Source organism: Castor canadensis, chromosome 15 (assembly GCF_047511655.1).
Source record: "Castor canadensis chromosome 15, mCasCan1.hap1v2, whole genome shotgun sequence".
NCBI lineage: Eukaryota > Metazoa > Chordata > Mammalia > Rodentia > Castoridae > Castor > Castor canadensis.
Window position 1 is genome coordinate 49,771,754 of NC_133400.1, and position 6,292 is coordinate 49,778,045.

The 6,292-nt window shown below is 42.1% G+C and overlaps 1 pseudogene; it reads right to left on the reverse strand.

Moving 5' to 3' along the window:
• Window positions 1-2,758: 2,758 nt before the first annotated feature.
• On the reverse strand, window positions 2,759-4,247 carry LOC109701674 (testis-specific Y-encoded-like protein 4; annotated as a pseudogene).
• Window positions 4,248-6,292: the final 2,045 nt, after the last annotated feature.

Below are 6,292 nucleotides of genomic sequence, written 5' to 3' on the forward strand. Positions count from 1 at the left end.
AATTGCTGTAGTAAGGTGTGTGGAAGGGGGATTGAGTTGGAGTGGAGAGATCTTGAATAGAACAATCTTTTTGAAGGTCTTTGGAGTTGTTGGAAGAGATACTGTTACATGGAAATCACATTTCTTTAATAAATTCACATTTGGAAAAGAAGGAAATATACACTCTGAAATAGTATAAGAAAGAAACTGTAAAAGCTACATATTTTCATTTTTTAAAATTTTTATGTTGACAGATATAGTATGTATTTCCTTGTACAGTATGATGTTTTGAGGTGTGTATGTACATTGTGAAATGCTTAAATCAAAAGGAAGTCCCAGTAACTGACTAGCTAACTCCATTTTGTTTCTGACTTTATCTTATTTCCTTTCCCTCCTCCTCTGTTCTCTTATCTTTCTCCCTTACAGTTATCTTGGGTCCCAGGAACATTAGGCCGAACTGAGGACTTTTTTTAAAAATTCATTTCTATTTTTTAGTGAAAACCAGAAATACAGCAGTAACATTCTATTTTTTCTTCAAGCATGCAGAAGACAAAAGTACTCATGATTCTCATTTAGCTACACAGCAATTCTACTAGTACTTACACTGGTTAGGAACATAATGTCAAGTATATTATTACTAGGTCAAGATATATCAAGTAAGACAACAGTAACATTTTTCTTTTTGAGATTACTTTACAAGACACAGCAATAATTTGTAAATCTTCAGACTCTTGAAAGATCACATTATTCAAATTATATTCTAAGAATAGACCTATATATGAACAGCTAATCTATTAATGAATATTCACAGAAGTCTTCATACTGCACAGGACACAAATTTGTTATTTTTGCACATGTTCTCAATTACAAGCAAAAAAGCAGGCCTGTAAACATCAATTTTGTCAGCAGGCTGAAATGGACAGAGAAATTCATAAGATTTTACTCAAACACAGTGAAATAAGGAGCACACATCTTTGTCTCCCACATACATAATGGTTATTCTTAGAATAACAGAGAAAACATCTAGACTTACATTTTTGTTTATAAAAATCTACCAGTGAATTCAAGGAATTAGGAAAAACTGAAGGAAAATCTTTCTCCAAGCATCCTGTTTAAACCCCAGCCCCTATGATTCTCCTACCTCTACTGAGAAAGTGCCTCAGGGTCTTCCTTGCCTCCCATCTGAAACCCTGCAGGGCATCTTCACTTGAGGCCTTAGGAAGTTCACACCACAGCAGACTCATTTCTGTTTCTAAGCCTTTAGAACTTAACTTGTCTTAGAAACCCAGACAGACCCCACATGTTCCTTTAGTTCCCCAGAGGAGGCTTGGGATCGTCCACAATGCAGACTGCAGCCTGCTTACTCATTTGTTAGGACAGACAGGAAGGAAATGCAAAAGCTGACAAGTGAGGGCCAAGAAGGTCAAGCAGTAGGATGGAGCCCTATGGGACAGCAGGACAGTAATAAAATAATACAGATGACAAAGATGAACCACAAAATGCTGCTGTCGGGCTATTTCTACAGCCCCATGCTTTAGAAAAGTGCTCACATCCTACTCGGGTCTGTCTTGAATCCATCACTCCCAGCTTCTCAAACTAAATAAAGCTCAAGAAACACACAGGCCTGGGTAGAAGGGATAGGGAAAATGGGTGAAGATGTCAAGGCTATCCTAAAAGAACACTATTCAAAACTAAGCAATAAAACCTATCGGTCTCCTTTGAAACTTTCAGACCTTGCTAAAATAAGTGGGGCAGAGGAATGAGGGCACTAAGAGATCTGGAATCTATTTAAACAGGACCTTTTTCCTCTCTAGGAACCACCAAAGGGAGAGCAAACTAAAAAGCCAGCTCCGCGCAGTTTTGTTTTCTGTCTCTGAAGTGTAACTACTTCAACAAGAGAGAGGGAACAAAAGAAGGGAAGGAGAGAGGGGAAACGGGAGTAAGATACAATAAGCCCAGCATTCCAGGAAAACTTCTTCCTCAGTTGACCCCACCTGGCAACTTGGTCATGATCAGAGTAGGTGTGGAAGAGGGAAAATGAGAATTACCTAAAAGTTGCCTGAATTAAGGATGATATGGCTAGGGTTCAGAAAGACTAACTGCTGGAAAGGACCCATTCCAGCTTTGCTTTAGGCACTGTTGCAAACTCCCTGACAGCCAAATGAAATCATGGAAAATCATGGTGGGGTGAAGGGAATGCTGCCTGGGAGCTTAAGTTCATAGATTGTTCCTGAGCAGGCAGATAATGGTGGCCCGGTAAAATTCAACCAATAGAGCACAAATAGGGATGAACTACATATAGTCTAAGACTTCATACTCACCAGTACCTGATCACTATACCCATGCCCATTAACCAGGGTACAAGAAGATCAACGTGATAACATAAAACACTCCTCATTTGTTACTTCATTCATGCTAGTAGTCACCCACCAACAACCTGTGGATAGCAAAGGCCAAGAAAAGCAGCTGGAATCTGGTTAGTGGCAACCTAGAATGTCCAGTTTGGGTTGATGGCTGAGTTGGGATTTCAGTTTCATCTTGGAGTGGTGAAACACAGAGTTTGTGATAGTACATGGATATAGGAACACAGCCAGCATAAAGTATGAAGCCTGGTTAGCTATTTGTGAAGATGTGTCAAGCTTCCTTATGGTAGAGAACCACTTGAAAAACTGGAAGAAGACCATCATCACAGACAGGACTCAAGCCATGCAAGGGAAGACAGTTATGTAGCTACAGCATCATGAGCTTAGAATAGAAGCAGTAGAAGGAACATGTTAATAGGATGCAGAATAGTGTGAAGGCCCAGAGAAAGAAGAGCATAGACATACAGAAGACAATCTTGTAAGTGATTGTTGAAGATTTAGAACTAAAGGACAAAATAATACAGTACGAAGAGAAAGTGGACAGAAGACTGCATGCTGCTGGCCAAGCATAGGAGTTGATAAGGAAACTTGCACAGGAGCTTCACACAAGGGCATTGATTAGTCAGACTGGAACCTGAAGGATCTGGGACTTTCCACAGGCTGTTGTGGTGCACCCTGAATTCCTCTGCAGAGCCCTTCACCCATTAGGTAGTTTTGTAGGGAGTGGACCACAGTTCCCCCTTGACAATTTCAGCAATTCTGCCGAATTCTAGGAGGCTGTGATCTGAGGACCAGTTGAAGAAACTGGAAATAGTGTTCCCTTCCTGGTTCCTATGGATATAGGCCTGGGGGTCTTAGCCCCAGTGACAGCAGATGGGAGTGGAAAGAGACACCACTGGGGCAGAGGATCTGCGCTCATACTCCTTGACCAGCCCCTCGTTTCGGAAGTAGGGATTGCTCTGAAAGATGAACTTGAATTTGCAGCCTGCTGTAGGGTGTTTAAGTTCCTCCACCTCCAGATTGATCATGTACCTCATCATATCTTCATCTTGGCTACTGATCCTAAGTGACAGCTGGGGATGGTTCCGAAAGGCAGTGACCCAGAAACCTGGAATATTTTGGATAGTGAAACTCCTGCGCTGCATGTGGAGCCTTCTCATCCGCCCAAATTTGCGCTCTAGCTGGAGAAAGGCCCTGTCATCCTGGGCGTTTACGTTTGACAGCTCTTGATGAAGGGCCTCCACATAGTCCATGCAGTTATTGATTTTCAGGGCCCTGGGTCGTAGCTCCTCGTTCCCTCCTGCAGCTACCTTTTTCTCCTTCTGTACCACCTTCTCCTCCATGACCATCATCCTCCTTTTCTGCTGCCACTGAGATGGAACACTTCTTGGTCTTCACTTCCTTGGCTTTGGCCCCAGGTATCATCTGAGACCCCAATCCCCCTGCACCACAGGCTTCCAGATTCTTCTGCCCGGTAGGGCTGCGCGGCTCTCCAAGCTGACAGCCATTTTTCTGGCTGTGGTCAGCTACCACTGGGGCGGAGGTTGACTCCAGGCTCTTGAAGGGAGGAAGAGCATCTTCCCGCTCTGCTCCGGTCGGGTCGCCGCCAGGTAGCTATTCGTAGCGACTGGAGCTCGGGGCGCCAGGCCATGGTCCGATGAATCCCGGGTTGCGCCTCCCTCCGCAGCGGCCTCCAGACCGCGCTCACGTGCGTCCGCCATCGCCTGAGCCGCCTCAGTTTCCTCAAGAAGCCCCTGGAGCTGGTTTAGGTCCAGGTCTCCCTGGGCATGGTCAGGAGCAGTGGTTTCAGCGAGGGGGAGCTTGTTGCCCCCACCCAGGCCGCTCATTTTTAGTAAAGGTTAGACCCGTAGGAGCAGAGCGTTCGGTGTCCTCTGCAGCAGCCGAGCTCCGCCCCTGATGACTGTTTTAAGACAAAGACCCCAAATACTTTCTGTGCAACAGAGACCTTACCGAAGGTCCTGTACGCATTCTGAGGTAATGATCAACAAGACCGTGGCCAGACCAAAATGACATGGACTACCACAATGGAAAAACCCCAGTTTTTGCCTTTGCTTCTCTTTCCTATATAACATTGAGATTGCTATAAGCAGTTTAAAGAGATTTTTCGGTCATTCGACCTGTGTCCTTGTTGGTGTGACCACGTTGTTAGTTGGTTTTCCAGGTTGGATGACTGAGCCTAGCCCCTTGGGACTTCTTAAAGCCAAGGCTACAAGCATTATAGCCTTGAATGTAGCATTGAAGCTACCCAAAACAGCATCAAGTCTAGCTAATTAAAACATGTGCTACCTCACACAGTCTTCCTTTTCTGTGGTGAGAACATTTAACATACGTTCTCTAACTTCAGTGTCCTTTGAAAACTCTCTCTTCAACCCATCCCTCCCAAACTGCCTAGCCTCTGATAACCACCATTCTGCTTTCTATCTTAATGAGATCAACTTTTTAAGAAGGTGTGAGTGAGATTATGTGGTAATTGTTTCTCATTGCACTGCTGTTAGAATGACTAATATAAAAAAGATAAAGGACAAAAAATGTTGGAAAATAGGGGAGAAACAGGTACCTCTGCATTCTTTGCTGGAAATGTAAATATTTGAACCATTATGGAAAACAATATGAATTTTCCTTGAAAAGTTAAAAACAAAACTGCAAGCTGGGCTCCTGTGGCTCATGCTTGTAATCTTAGCTACTTGAGAGGCTCAGATCGAGGATCAAGGTTTGAGGCCAGCCTAGGAAAATGGTTTGTGAGACCCCATCTCCAAAATAACCAGGACAAAATGGACTGAAGATATGGAGGTGTGGCTCAAGTGGTAGAGTGCCTGCTTTGCAAACATGAAGCTCTGAGTTAAGCTTCAGTTCTACCAAAAAAAAAAAACAAACCAAAACAACAACAAAAAAAGGAAATAAAACCCACCACTACCGCTACCACTACCACCACCAAACAAAAAACCAAAATGGTCCAGCAGTCTCAGTTCTGCATATATAATCAAAGGAAATGAAATTAGTATGTTGAATATATATCTGCACTCCATGTTTTTGCAATACACCTGATATGGAGTTGATCAATAGAAGAGTTTATCAATAGAAGAACAAATAAAGAGCATGTGAGGTATCTATATAATGGAACATAGCTATCAATATAGACATTTATATAGCTATAGGATATATATACTTTATGTGTTTGATATAAATGTGAATTTCTTAAAATATTTTTATTCATTATATGTTATATATATATATATATATGTCATATATACACAATTTATGACAGCATGGATGAACCAAGAGGCCATTATTGTTAAGTGAAATAAGCCAAGAAGAGAAAGACAATTTATTTAAAAATTTTTTCTCTGTATAACAGCATTGGGAATAATTTGGTTTGGGGGAATAGCACATATGTAAGAATTCTTTATAATTCAGATCTATGCTAAATGACCCACACACAAGTCCCCTTGTTGCCATAGTGTCAGAATTTTTTTTTGTGTGGTGCTGGGGATTGAACTCAGAGCCACATTCATTTCAGGCAAGCACTGTACTACTGAACTATAGCACCAGTCCTCAGACTGGTTATCTATCATTCTGTTTCCAGAGGCAACGAATCTAATATTATCTTGTTAACCTGCTTCAGTAATTTTCAAAAGTTGAAATCCCCAATTTATCATTCCATTATTTTAAAGACTATAGGATCCATGCATCCCCCTGAAAAAAGCTACCAATACCTGGTAAACAAGCACATCTCTGATTAGGCTTCTATGTGGTTTCATAATTCCTCTCCCACCAACTTCATCTTTTTTGCTACTTATTCCAATCATATTTAAAACCAGACTCCAGCTCACTTCCTTTGCACATGGTAGTTTCTCTCTCTTCATCCTACATTATCCTGCTGGGGACTGCTTACCCGTAACACCTGCAGCATACCATTTCCCATGTCAAAC